Source organism: Bombus terrestris, chromosome 3, assembly GCF_910591885.1.
Source record: "Bombus terrestris chromosome 3, iyBomTerr1.2, whole genome shotgun sequence".
NCBI lineage: Eukaryota > Metazoa > Arthropoda > Insecta > Hymenoptera > Apidae > Bombus > Bombus terrestris.
Window position 1 is genome coordinate 11,573,360 of NC_063271.1, and position 15,095 is coordinate 11,588,454.

The 15,095-nt window shown below is 36.1% G+C and overlaps 1 protein-coding gene across 3 annotated transcripts in view; it reads right to left on the reverse strand.

Moving 5' to 3' along the window:
- Window positions 1-15,095, reverse strand: part of LOC100648816 (protein Tob1) — a 123,827-nt gene that overhangs the window by 85,713 nt on the left and 23,019 nt on the right. For all 3 annotated transcript variants that reach the window (XM_020868691.2, XM_012321138.3, XM_012321139.3), the window contains exon 2: window positions 10,238-10,283. The gene's annotated coding sequence lies outside the window, so the exon portion shown is untranslated. The remainder of the gene's footprint in view (window positions 1-10,237; window positions 10,284-15,095) is intronic.

Consider the following 15,095-nt stretch of genomic DNA (forward strand, 5'->3'; position numbering starts at 1 on the left):
CAATGTTATATCTACTGAATATTATACTCAAACTGAGGAATCGTAATTACGTAAAATAGTTTGACGGCAAATGACAATCGTAAACGAAAAATGAACGACAAGTTATACAATAAATTTCCAGCCTGTTGTAGTAATCTTTCTCGAAGACGAGATGTCTTGTGGTTTTCTATAGTTTCTGGAAAATATGGAGTGTCTTAGACGTTATCTAACCTGAATTATGAGATAATTTAAAATTTACGATAAACGTATTAAACACTGGTAAGATGATATACAATATTTGTCAGAAGCTTCCAGTAGAAGTGTAATTTTATTATGTCGTTGAGATAAAAATCACAAATAACATGAGGTACTTTAACAGAATTTCTTATATTCTTTTACATTTATAGTCTTATATCTTTATAGTATTTCATTAAATGTTTCTAGTTTTATAGCGTCCAATTTATATCCCATTTATCTAATTTTTATTATCGCTTTATGAACGACACATGGCAAATAACTGAAACAGTCTTCATAATCTATTAATCCTTGACGATCTATTAACAATAAAATAGAAACGATTATGAACGCTGGTCTCGATCGACGAGGTCAGATATCGCGAGAGGATCGATCGTCGAGACGTAACTGAATACGGTGCTTTGACCCGTAACAATGTCTATAATCAGTCCGCCTCCTAATTTCCGATTATGGAAGGGTTCAGGAACTCGTGTTTCAGTAACCTTGAAACCGAGCGTGTCCGTGGTGGGCCGACGATTATTTAACGCGACGGCATAATCGTCGTCGACGTAACGACAGCGTAATTTACAAGGTTACGTTATAACCTGTCCCCTCTGCCGTTCTATCCACGTCCTTGAATTTCTTTTTCCGGGCGTCTAATGAATTCGATTGCACGACTGACACTTCGATATTTTCATTTGATTAATCCGACAATAATCATCTCCCGCGATAAAATGAGAGTTTTCCTCGTGTTGCTATCTTGAAAGATCGATGCTTCGCTCGTTGGCAAGCTTCCGTTAGCTTCATTATTGGATAAAAATAGCGATTCTGAATTGAGACCCAACAGTAGTCGAGTAAAGTATGAATTTTAATAAGTTAGAAAATGATTAAATCGTAGTAATTTGTCAGTCAGATTTAAGCTTCAATGGAATGGAACATGGATTTATTAATAAAAATTCTTCATCTAGGATAGGCAATGTTTGTCACAAAAGTAGCTATTATGGTAGAAAATTGTCGATAAAGTTTGACTTACGTCACTCCGAAGTAACAAATATTTTTGATGAAAGGTGGTAAAGAGGAAGAAACGACAAATTCAGCAACAAAAAGATATGAAGCAAAGAAAAATGCCAAATTTTATATGTATACTCTTAAGAAAATTTGAGCGAAAAATTAATTAGACACAGGTACTACTTTAATTCTATAGAATTGCAAATACAAACGAAATTAATTCGGTAAATTTGTCCTTCTGTAAAAACTTCGCCGAAATACAAATTTTCAAGACCTGATTTCGTTCGTGTATACTCAATGCGTTAAAATTAGCAAATACACAAAGATTAACATGAACACAGTAACCAATTATCGTCAACAGTCCAAAGTTATCGTATCTCGTTCTCCATCCGTGAAAACCAATTCGCAACGGCACCGCATTTTTCCTTCTCAAAAGTTCAGACAAAATTGCTTTTTTTTTTTAAACGGCATATTCTCTTTTTCCTCCAAAGTCTAGTTCGTTTAAAGCAAATTCGTGCTAAAGATAAGAAGCATATTGTCCGCGTCTCGAGCGAAATATAACAGGCTGGCTCGTAAAAACTCGAGCGAACGACGCAACGATTTCGCGTCACTGGAAACGCTCAAGACCGCGAATAAACGCGCTGCGTTCAAAATATAGTAGTTTTTGGGGAAAAAAGCAACATTCGACCGCTAAACGACGGCTGAGTCGTATTTATGTATACACATATGTTAAATTCTATGTTATATATATACGTAGGTTACACATGTATATTGTGTATTTATATTGTATACATATCGTATATACATCGTAAAGGTTGGGTGTCAAACAAGAGCAGAGAAAAAAGAAGGCGAACGAGAGCTCGAGAATGGCCACTGCCAAAAAGTCGATGTGGCAATCGCCGTGTTCTTTCGTAGCCGCTGCCAGCCCAGACCGCCCTGCCATCGTTTTAATTTAAGACACCCCTTCAAATGTCACGAATACACATTCCGTTCTGTGCCGTCTCGACGTCGAACTGAAAACACGCGGCGTTTTCCTCGTTTTTCGACGAATCTCGGTCGATGAGTCACTTTCGAAACCTTTGGAAACAATATTATGCAAGCTACCTTGAAACAGTACGATAAATAAAATTTTTGTAACGAACTGTGTTAATATGTAAGAACATGAACGTTATTATGATTGGTTTTAATCATTAGTGATATTATGAGAATATGTGAAATCAGACATTTCGTAGTTTTTTTCGTTTCTCTAGAGACGTGCATGTTATTTATAAGAGAGATAAAGCCGAAGAAGTTATAGTTTGGTAACATTTGATGGTTTCTTTCGCATTCGGTATGACGCTGCTTAGACTGGTTCTAGAGAGATGCAGAGAACGACCCTGATGTTTTACAGTTTTGTTATTCTCTTTCGGTGTCATACTGGAACGTGCCTCCAAAAATAAGATCTAAACACTGCCACGTACTCGACGATCAACAAGCATCTTTCTGTCCAGACAAAGCAAGCAAAAATGCTGAAACAATGGCTGGAAAGTTTGGCATTCCTTTCTTTAAGCTTTGTCAACTTCTGTCATCTTCTATCGATCCCACGCAATTTTTTTGAATGCTTAAAATTAAGTTTATAATTTTTTATTATGCTCGACAAGAAGAAAGAACATTTTTACTAAAAGAATCGCTTTTTTTTTTACTAAAGAAATACTAAAATAGAATATTAATTTTTGGAATTTATATAACAATATGCGCAAACTTATTTTTCTTCGCCTACCAATTAATCCAATAATTCGAAAAATTAAACATCAAAAAAGTGTTAACACTTTATTATTATTTTCACGGATAACAAGAAAAGAAAAGAGAGGAAGAAAGAAAAGTATCGCATTATATGTAGTTATAATATATTTCATAGAAATGTATAACGTTTCTTTTACTCAAAAATCTTTAATTTAAGAAACTTGTCTGCAAAAGCGTGACAGTGTTGTCGATTGATTGTATCATGATAGTTTCGGATAGCAAAGGGTTCAATCGATTCTGAAATAATCCAATAGGTCGCTAAAGAATCTAGTATGAACAGAACTAGGCGAGGGAACGCGGTTGCTCACTGTAGAGATAAACAGAGTATCAGTTTCTTGTTTACAGGGCGGACCAATAATTTTCTAAAAATAAAAGACCGTTCCACGACCAAGGCTGCGCTAACCGATTGATATATATACATACATTCTCGCCGTTCTAATCAAGCTTCTACGAGCTTAACGAACGGAACGGAACAACGGATGTCTCTCCTCTATAATGTCAAGCCATTCAAGAAATCGACCTTGCGATCTATGCGCGAATTCCGCGCCAACCCAGTTTAATCGTATTTGCGAGTCCTCTGTTGTGATTTCAAATGGAATGGAACGATTACATCCTAATGGTCGAATTAGCTGTGTCTACAATAATGAATACTGATGATTGAAACATTTCAATCTAATGAGAAACTTTCCTTTCGTGTCTTTCTTAAATTTCTACATGGAAGTCGAAATTGCCTAAGAATTGATAATCCAGCAACAGAGAAATCGATGTTTAAGAAACATTTAACAGTTGACAGCTATGATGACCATCAGGGCTCTCTTTATTAGAAATGTATACTTTATACTAAATTTTTTACAATGATTAAAATGAGATAAATTTCATGAATTGAGAAATGTCCAACAATGTGAATTGTTTAAATAACAGTGACTATTTTGTAAAAATTGAAATTTATAGTGCACTGTATGTCTCAATGTATTGCAGCTTTTAGGGCAACATTTATAAAATTCGTTCAACATTCGCATTCAACGTGCCAAAAAAATTTCACGGAGAGTCATTATTCGAAGAATACTGTTGAATTGTGCAATGGTTGCTATGTGTTTTTTGACAGGAAACGGTAAATCGAATATGCTGAATTGGAAAAATTTCAATCGGTAACTTACTTCTTTATTATACTTGTCTCGCGTCTAGACAGATTCGATGACGGATTTCATAAAATTTCTATATACCTCGTAAATATGATTCATATTTACGTATGGTGCACAAACGAGGCGATATGGTCGATGTTAGTGTTGAAGGAGAAGTTCGAAGTAGCATGACACGTATACGGCGTAAAAGAGTCGGATCGATCGAGGTTGTCTGCAGCAAGAAATATCTTGTCCTTTGAAGCGGAGTTCCTGTATCTTTTTGTAGTTAGGATACAAGTTTGTTTTATGTAACAGTAAAGGATTTTCTATCATTTGTTTATAATGGCAACAAAAAGGCAACGTGACAGGTATGATAGAAGAGATATTCTACAAGCTACATCTTGGAAGTTTTAAATGCTGAACGACAATATCGCAAATAATATTCCGATAATAGATGATAAATATCCCGCAAAGATCAGAAAAATCTACGATAAAGGTGACACTTTCACTTCATCTATTTGTGGTAACAAAGAGCAACATTTAGAAAGTCGAAAGCACAAATTTATAATAACATCATAATTTATTCACAAATACGTTTTACTCGTGTCAGAATTCATCCATCAAACATACGAAAATTCCTAACATTTCTCCTTTTTTCAAACGAAATCGAGAAACAATATTTGCGAGACGATCAGCGATCGGCCTGCTCAACAAAGAAATACATTTTCAGAAATACCTACAGCCTGATTATAACAAATCTTTCTTCCATAATCAGAATTCACCAAGATTCATCGAATTTACAAAAATGCCCAATATTTTTCCCCTTCTCAAACGAAATCGAGAAACGGTAGTCGCGAGGTGACCATAAATCGTCCTATTTAAAAAAGGGATGCGAATTTGCATAAACATATCCACAATCAAATTATAACAAATCTTCCTTCCTTCGATCAAAATTCATCGAAATTCATCGAGTTTATAAAAATTTCCAACGTTTCTGCTTTCCTCAAACAAAATGAAGAAGCGATAGTCTCGAGACGATTAACAATCGCCGTATTCCAGGCGGCGAGCCAATTAATCGTCATTCTGCTGCGGTATGCATCGAAGCCCGCGAGTTAGATAGAGCGGTCGAAAGAAAGAGGAGAATAGTCGGTTTCCGCGCGGACTCGTAATAATGACGAAACGAGCCGGCTGCGCAGCCACGTCGACCCACATTTATAAATAGAGAAGGCCTCGTCTCCGTCGGGGTGACGGCGTGGTGTGTGTCACCCCAGGAATACCACGCTCGACCGAGTGACCGACCGCGTCGCTGTGAATGGGCCGTCGTCTCTGCGAAACGGGAAACGACCGGTTCCTCGCGTGAAAAACCGCTCGTAAACCGTTTTCACGCGCGTACTCCTAGCAACTTGTGAACTCTCCCAAGGGTAAGTTTTACGACGTGGATAAAGACGATTAACGTCGATCATTTAGTAACAAATGGCAACACAAGCAAAAGCAGCATGAATGCGTCTTACCGTGCGCCTGTTGTTTACCGTTGGTCGTGGTCGTGAATAGAGACGATGGTCATTTAGTGGATAGCTAAGCTATCCTTTCAGAATGAGATCTGTATGGTTCTTTCGATGGAAGTTCTTAGTTAACACGTTGAATGTTACTAGATATTTTGAAGTGATTAAAAGAAGATAAATTTTATGGACTAAAAAATTGTCCACAATGTTAATAACTTAGATAGCAGTGTTAAAAAGAGGGATGAAGATATTTATTAAAATTGTATCTTCAAACAATATTTTGGAAAAATTAAAGTTAATGTAGTATATTGCAATTTATTACAGCTCCTGTTAAAATTATTTGAAGAGAATTGGGAACGGCGATGGTCATTGATCAATAGAAGGCAAATATTTATGCGAATTCATATTTAAAATGTGGAACCTAGATAAATAATCGTTTTATTTATTAAATATTACGACGAGGTCAATCTTATTCTCGTAGATTGGAAACTTTCTAATGTTTCTTTTATAATCTTGTAAAATCGAAACATATTTGAAATGTAAAGTAGTGATATTGATTATTGCTAATTTTGTTGTGTTAAATATCGTTCCAAAGAATTCACATAAAATTTTAGGAATTCAAAAGAAAATCATTAAAACGTCATTCTCGGATATCAAAACGTTATTACAACCGTTGACGTAATTTACTCTTCACGCGGAAAACGAGCTGCCGTTCCGCGGACAAGATACTTAACGCACCGTCTCGTTCACCGGACAACAAAGCTATTTATGCCACTTGCTCTGCGAATAGTCCGATTGGCCTGGCTCCAGATGGTATTTTTCACTTCCATCTAGAGGCCGCAAGAGCAAAAATTCATGAGCGTGGTGAAACATATGAAAAGTTGTATTGGTACAGGAAAATCACCGTGGTGAGTCAAACGGTGCTAATATTAGTATGGTTGGTTACGTACAGTGTCGTTCATAGGAACAGCCTTACTATATCGACAAACAACTATTACAACTACATTAGAGGTTTAAACACAATTAAAAATGTATGTACATAAGAGCTACTATTTAGTGCAAGTATACATAGACTGACGAAAGCATTCTAACACTTGCATGACACCTCTTATGAATGTATAGTGGCTTACGGAAATATTCCAATACTCGTAGGAACTGCTTACTGAAACCGCATGTTGAACATTTTGAAATCTTATTAACACAGCAACCGAGACACGGCTACGTATTATATTGGTAATATTATCTTGATAAAAATTTGAAACGCATCAGAAGATGTATATAGATGTAATTAGATATTTATTGGAAGCATATACTTTACCTACTACCTGAACAATTATCTACGTTTTATTAATTATGAATTATTTACTATATTAATAAGCCAGAATATTTGGCGAGACTATCTTTAGCACAAATTGTATGTTTAAGATCAGCATTCATGCTGTACGCTAATTTTACAAGTGTATATTTCCAATGAACGCTTTGCGACTCCTACACGTATTTCCGGATTGGTAAAAAATTTTATTATTATAATAGCGATAGTCCTGTCTTGTACAATGCAAACGAAGTCTCAAAAAATGTCGTATATCACACATAACATATATTCGTAAAAATTGCCTATGGTAACTGTTCAAATACTTTCGCGAGTCACTGCATTATGCATATGTATTGTATGAATTCTAATTCCAAGGCCTCGATGCCGGGACGAAACATCTTCGACGTGCAGGTTACGCAACAAATCGATCGTTACTGTTGCTGCAAGTATGCAATAAATTTCCTCCAAATATACAATCAACAAAGACCATCAAAAATTATTCGTTACAGCTCGATGGAAGGTTAAAAATAAATAAAATCCACAATCGACTGAGATCGATATTTGAACGACAGCAACGCGTGTAAAGATCCGTGGCACGATCGAAGCGTGTGCACGCCGCTTTTGTTGCACGCCTAATGCCGCGCGGTGTCTAATAATGTAGCAAGGCCGTTCTTCTCGCTGTACCATGAATGCCGGCTCGTTACGACACGTTCCGTTGCTCGAAACTCGAGGAACGTCGACAGACGGCCTAACGTGTCCTCGTGACGCGTCGATAAATCAGCTTCACGAGCTTTGTCAGGACGCGCGACCAAGCTGACTCTCATTGTCTTTTATTACAAGCAGACAGAGGGAATATGAAAATTCTGAGGAACACGCGACGCGGCCGAAATCGCTGTGAAACACGGCCACTGCGGAAACACGCGGAAGATGAACGTTGTTTGGCGCGCAGACACGTAATGTGCTGTGAGCTTACATTATGTGGCGCGTCGAGGTGCTTGAGGTTTGCGTATTTTGGGTTTGTCACGCTTGTGGTAGTCTTTAGGAATGGCTTGCTGTTGACATGCATTTTTATTTAAATTTGAAATCGAATTGGAATTTTCCTTGGTCTCGTTCCAAGAGTTTTGGATCTATTTTGGCACAGGCAATTTTTGGCACTTAATTTGGACATTAAAATTTTTAATGGTATTGAAAGAAGTTATTAATAAACGGTTCAAGATTTGCATTGTTTGGATTTCTTGCGCTCGTAGAAGTTTTTTTTAAAGGATGATTCATTTGATTTAATTGAATGATTGATTCAATTAACATCAAGGATGATTGATTAAAATCTTTATTTGGATTTGAAAACTTGAACTTGGAACTAGAACTTCGACTTGTATGTGAATTTGAATCTTCTTTAAAATTTTAGTTAAAAAGTTTGAATTTCATTCTAATTTGAATATCAACCTTTGTTTCGTATAATGGAAGTTCAGTGACGCTGCCTTGTATAAATTATTATTTGTTTCTGAAACTAAATTTGATGATACAGATTCATTTTGTATGAATATTTTGAACGATTTGGGAATACGATACATCAACTGCATTAAACGTTTGGGAATCATATTTCGACGCCCTTCCAATTAATCATTCATCGTCATCCATTCTATGGGACAATTCTGTGTGTTCAATTGTTTAATATTTAACCAATGCTAAAGTTCTCATGACTCATGGGGCAATTCAACGATGATTCCTACAATGTATTTGCTTATTTTTTCACACAAAATTCAAGAAAATGATGATGATTAATAGACCTGGCGTTCATTCAACGTAGTAAAGTAGTCGACTTTCATTGTTATTGTTTGTTACACTAATACGTCTTAGCGTTAATATGTACAAAGGAACAGCGTTGAAAAGCCAGACTTTACGTAAACATCGGTTAAGTATAATACTGAATGCCATTGTCGTTCGCAAGCTGGCATATTTCAAAACCATGCAATTAACTTGACAGTGGTCCAGAAATATCACTAAACACTACCATTCGGGTCTCGTGAAAAATAAATCGTTGTTGCCAACAGTTTCCACACGAAACTTTCTTCATTGATTAATCGTCGACCTCCATTCGGCTGAATACCAAAAATCGTCGAACTCAGGACGACATTTGCATTCCATCATTCTACGAAATATACATAAATTTACGTTAACCTATCACCTTCGAACGAGAATGACTCGAAATGTTACTTATGAAAGCCTAGCTATTTTATCGATTACCATGTGTTTCATCGCTTTGAATTGTACTTACAGTTTTTTCACACCATTCAGAAACATGTTCTCACGTAACGTGAGCATTGAGTCACATTTCTTGAATTCAAGTTGCTTTCGCATCGGAACAATTTGAATTCAAGTAACTTCAACTTGTATGGACACAAAGTTCAAATAATATATTCAAATTCAAGTTACTTTTGTCACTTAATTAATTCTTAAAGGTTGCCATAGGTGAAATTTCACTTTCTATTTTTTTTTTTTTTATTTTCTACTTTGTATCTAATATTGTATAATAGCAAAACATTTAATTACATTTATTTTATTTCATTCGTAAATAAAGTAAAATAACGTAGAACTTCACACATGATAATAGTATCAACGATTTCCTTTGATGATAGCTATTAAGGATTCTAGTGAGTTAGCGTATAGTATTATAAAATTTCTGTGTACAAGACATCTTGTGTATTTTTGTTGGTAGTGCCATTTGCTTGATTTTACTTTTTACTCGTTCTAATTGGTTTCATTTGCTAGATTCTTCGATCTTAGACTTGATGCTATGAAAAGGTTGAAAATCCTCGATGTAGGAAATTTTCATCGTCGATAGAAACTATGGAACTGAACTTCTTCGCGGTAGTCCTCGATGGGTGGCCGTCTGACGATTTATTGGTTGGTTGGTTCGTTTGATAAATTAACTTTGATGAATTACTTTCTCGGCCTTCGGATATTTACCGAACGCATCACTGATGGGACGTGGATGAACGGAGGAAGGGCGTGCGTCACAGCCGGAATATTAAACTAAAGCGGCCGGAAGTGAGTCAACGTTATACGATATTACTCTACGCGATTATGATGTAACACGGGCCGAAATCGAAAATAGTTTCAGCTTTTTCTCTTCTCATCGAACTGACCCGAATGTTTCTCTTCTATGTCAGGATCCATGATTCTTTTCCGCTTCGTTACGTTAGCGAAACGTTTCCCGTGCATCGTTGGATAATTCAGCGATTTTTCAGTGTTTTGCGATTGCTTAAACGGTACGATAAATAAAGTGAAAGCAGTGTTACCTTGCGTGGTTTTGCCGTGCTCGGTCACCGCCTCGAATCGTACGATCTGCAAACAGAAGAAACGCAGTTTGTTAGGTCGATCGTTTTGTTCGTCGGGCGAGAACAGGTTAAGCCGTTTTCACGCAACTTTCGCGAAAATGCAAATGATAGCGATTTTTTAAGAATATATACGACCCAAGTTGATTTACCAAAATGAGTAAAAATAAGAAACACTTCTGTATAAAAAATATGATGATCGCAGACAGTCGATGGATAGTACAAATAAATTGGACATTTTTTGGAGCCAGGTGAGAGAAGCTTTATAAAAGTGTCGAAGAAAATTAACATTGAAATTCTCGTTCGATCGTGCTGTTCAACGACCAGACGATTTTATTAGCATATTTAAAATAAATTTTATTGTTCCATCTTATAACGTACTGTGAGTTTCTTAAGTCTTTCTCACGAGGAAAATCACACAAGTGTTGGAGATATTACTTAATAAGATTACTCCTCTCTCAGTTCAGCACAAGAGAGACTTAGTCAAGTTGTTCAATGTGGGATTATAAATCTCACGTCTTAAATTTCACCATACGCAATACCATTATTAATATTTATCGCCTATAAAATGTTGAAAGTATGTATTTTGTATGCTTCATGTTATTGTCCAAGAATTAAGATTAACAAATCAACCAAAAATTCTTAAGAATGTTCAACATTAAAAATTTGAAAACGAAATACCGTTGACCGGTTTAATGGATAGCAAAAGGAAAAGAATTCAGAATGAGCTTACAGAATAACTTACTGAATAATTATTTTTTATCGTCACGTTTTCTGACGCGTTTTCTGCTTCTTCGAGTCAATACATTTTAGTAATTACGTTGCATACAGAAGCATTAAAAACATATAATTTCTAATACCAATTCACTGAAGCGTCTCTCGTACTACATTGTAAAAGAATTAATGTTCATAGACTATTACTTATTTCAGTAAAAGTATCTAAACGCAAATTGAATGTTGTGACCATAATTGGAACCGATTGAAACTCTATGAAAAGAAACGTTTCGATCGTATCGGCGATTTAATATCGCTACGTTCGAAGAATACTTTCACTGGATGCCACAATAGATAGAAAAATGACAATAGCGATCGTAGAAGCGCGAAATCTCGACACAGTTACAGGCGACCGACGACTCTTGTTTTACATTAAAAGAACCGCTAACCGATTTGTAACGATGGATCGGTAAATACACTACTAATTAACGTACGCTGTCATGTAAAACGACAATAGCTTTTTACAATAGTTTCTTCACTTTCACAATTCGTGTGATAACAAGCATGAACGACAAGCAAATAGTATTCTACCATGATTCATTTGGAAAGTAGAAACTATGCATTAAACTATGTCGACCATAGTTGAACTTCGCAAACGAAAGTCTATTCTCTTGTTTCGGTTTATCCTTAATTTATCTTATTAATTTAATAAACATCAATTTTGTTTTAATGGTACTGTTACAGGACATACGAAAAAAGGTATAAGAATTACTGACAGTTTGAATTTTAAATCTTTTTGAGTAATATATTTAACAATATTAAATATTATGTAAATAGGAAATAAAGATATTATAAATATATGAAATCATAGAAATTAAAAAGAAATTAATTACACAGGGAATAATAATTTAACAATAATTTGCCGTACCCGATCATCGTATAGTCCATTGCTTCTAAACGTTATGTAACATTTGATTGAATTAACTGAAAGAAAAACGACGGATGTACGTAGTGATGCTGACCGTGAACTAACGAAGCCGGGCGTTACGCGTTATTACTCAAGTTCACGGGTCAAAGTTCGAACGACTATGCGTGAGTTTCGTGTATGTCGGTCATGAATGTTTATACCTATGTCGCTTGGCCACGGAACAATTGACCCCAATATATAGGTCGCTTTCCACCAATCAACGTATATTTCCCTCATATTACTTCCACAAATGTTGCTACATTTATAAATACGAGCTATTAACTAAACTATTTATATTGAAATTTACTGTTGATCGTTCTTTTAAAGATGGATTAATTTTAATAATACCATTGTGATCAATTCATGTTTATTGTGCTTGAAATTGTTCTTAACTGTTATGTATTATAAAATTCTAGGTGCAAATAAAATACAAGAAAGAAAGTAATTGCTTTCGTTTAGATTGTTTTAGAGAATTCATTAAACAACCCTCCTTGTTCACCTTAAGTCTTCATTGTTGTGAGATAACTCCTATGATTCTTCGATTCTCTTTAAAGAACTTGCTTTCAAACAACCGCGTTTCATTCGATTAATCCATCTACTTGTTATTGTAAAGTTATAGGTATAAACTAAATACAAAAGAAATGAATAATTTCCATCCGATTAATTCAGAATGCTCCCTAGAAGCCTGTCTCCAGTAATTAAGCATTGTAATTAACCGCCCAATCTTCAAACGTTCAAGCTCTTTCGACAAACCATCTCAACTTGATTAACCCTCGTATCGTTCCACAGATTAAAAAGCCTGTTAAACGTAAAAACCTAATAAATATGGAACCTGTACAAATATGAAAACTGCATTACCTCTTCCTCGAACATTCAAACCACTTCCAAAAATATATCAAACCCAACTTAATACCTCTGCAACGCATCTCCGCTGAACAACCATACAAACATTCACCATGCTACCAAGAATATTCATCAGGAAGAACGTTGGAAGGCGAGCCACTTCCATTCGTTGTCGCGAAATCTCGCTAGACAAATGACTCAGCCAGACCGACCTGGTTCAATTTTTAAACCAGCTGAAAAGGCGATGGAGGGGGTGTAAGCGCGAAAAAATCGAGTGCAACGAATGCGTGCATCGACGTCGGGATGCGATCGCACGCGGCCGAGCATCAGAAATAGCCGGCGCGGTAATAAAAGTTCTCGGAAGACGTGCGAACTCGTCGGCTGTCACCAATTATGGAGTTGTATGAGACTCGATGCCGTGCACCGAAATATTGGAAGTAATTGCTGGGATCGTATTACGTGGAATGTAACATGCATGTGGATGTAAATCGTGGAACGAATCATGGTGGAGGATCGGCTGTTGAAAAGTATGTTTGGAGAGTTGGCAAGCTTAGAATACTAGGGTGCTTTGGGGCGAAACTGAATTTGGAAGAATCCTCAGAACTTTATCATTCTGGATTTTCACCAAAACTATTCTGGAAGCAATTGTCTACTTTTGAGAAATGTGTAATGGAAATTTTAGAAAATAGAATTATAGGATATAAAAGTAAGAATATATATTAAAATTGAAATATGTATATGTTGTTTGTATTAAAATTGCTTAAAATCTATCTGAACGATTTTTGCAAATTTCCAAAATTTGTCTTTCCTTTTCCGTTTCTGTTGAAATGTTTAATAAACAGCGGGCTGTATAACTTCGTTCGTTTATTTGAAAATACTTATTGTGTAAATGTAGAAATATTATTATTTACTGGAAAATAAGTGAAATTAATTAACACACCATTGTATTTCACAGTAAGCAGTTTCACAATAAGCACGTTAAGTCATTGTGTTTCTGACTTATATAAAGGGACCTTTTATAATGTACCTATTATTCTTTTACATTGTTTCATCGTGACAAAACAATATACAAACTACTTTATATACATTTCTCAATAATATCGCGTTTGAGCAACTTTCACGAATTATTTCACTCAGTGGGTTAACTAGAAATGAATTCTATTCCTTCTAACAACTTACGCTTTCCATCACTGCGGGAAACGTCGTAAGTAGTTTATAAATTTTACGTTCAATAAACCCAAGCGCGTATCAGAAATTTCATTTTCCGACGCGTACTCCGTAGGAAGCGGAGCTTTATTAAACATCGATCGCGACGTCATTACGGTAAACGCGCGTTTTCGAGGTTTATTGGAAAATCGGTGCAAAGTCTTCGCCGAAACGACCGTTTATACCGTGGAAGGCGGTCATAACCGTTCGACGAAATCATTCGACGCACCATGACGTTCCAGAAGTCGAGATTTGAATAAGAAAAGACAGGGAAAGTCGGCTCGCGGCACGATGACACCGAGCGTTCTCCATTGTTTCCATTGTCACTCAGACTCGACACAATCGTCGCTGGACGACAACAAAACGATCGAACAATGGGCAACGAGTCCAGCCACGACTTCCAAGTGAAATTCCATCGTGGCTCTCGTACTCGTTCCGAGGAAAGAGCTGATCGGCACGATAACGAGGGATTCTCGTGAACCTGGCTGCTTTTGCATCATCGAACCAGCTTGACAATCCTCGTTTCGCAATTCAAGCTGCTTCGTTGATGAATCCATCATTCCTACGATTTCTCTTTTCGTCTTTGATATGTTAATCCTTTTCCGGTGGAAAGTGTCTTCCTGGTCTTTCTTAGTTTGAAGAATTCGATTTTTTAATTGGCTATTTCTGCTTCTATTAACTACTATAATCAATTGTTGGCGAATCACTTGATATTTTAGGTGGAGTTTTGTCATTCTCAGAGAAGCTTGTTTTGGATCAAGTACCTTCGTTGTTCGAAGAATTTGTTTCTTTCGTGCATCGTCTATGGACTTATCAACTGTATGCTGCAGTATTAGCGATTTGGTTGAAATCTTTGAACTTTATATCTCTCGAAAAGGATTAGTTTCGGTTACATTCTTTTGTTGTTCGAAAGATTGTTTTTAATCATATTAATAGATTATCGACGGTTGCTTGTATAATTTATGGAAAATATTGGGGAAAAATAGAAATCTACGTAAGAAAGAAATGCACGGAAATATTCAAGGAGCAGCGACAAAAATACAGGTCACGCAACGGAGGCTTCTTCGAAACTCCATTAGTCCACCTATGCGT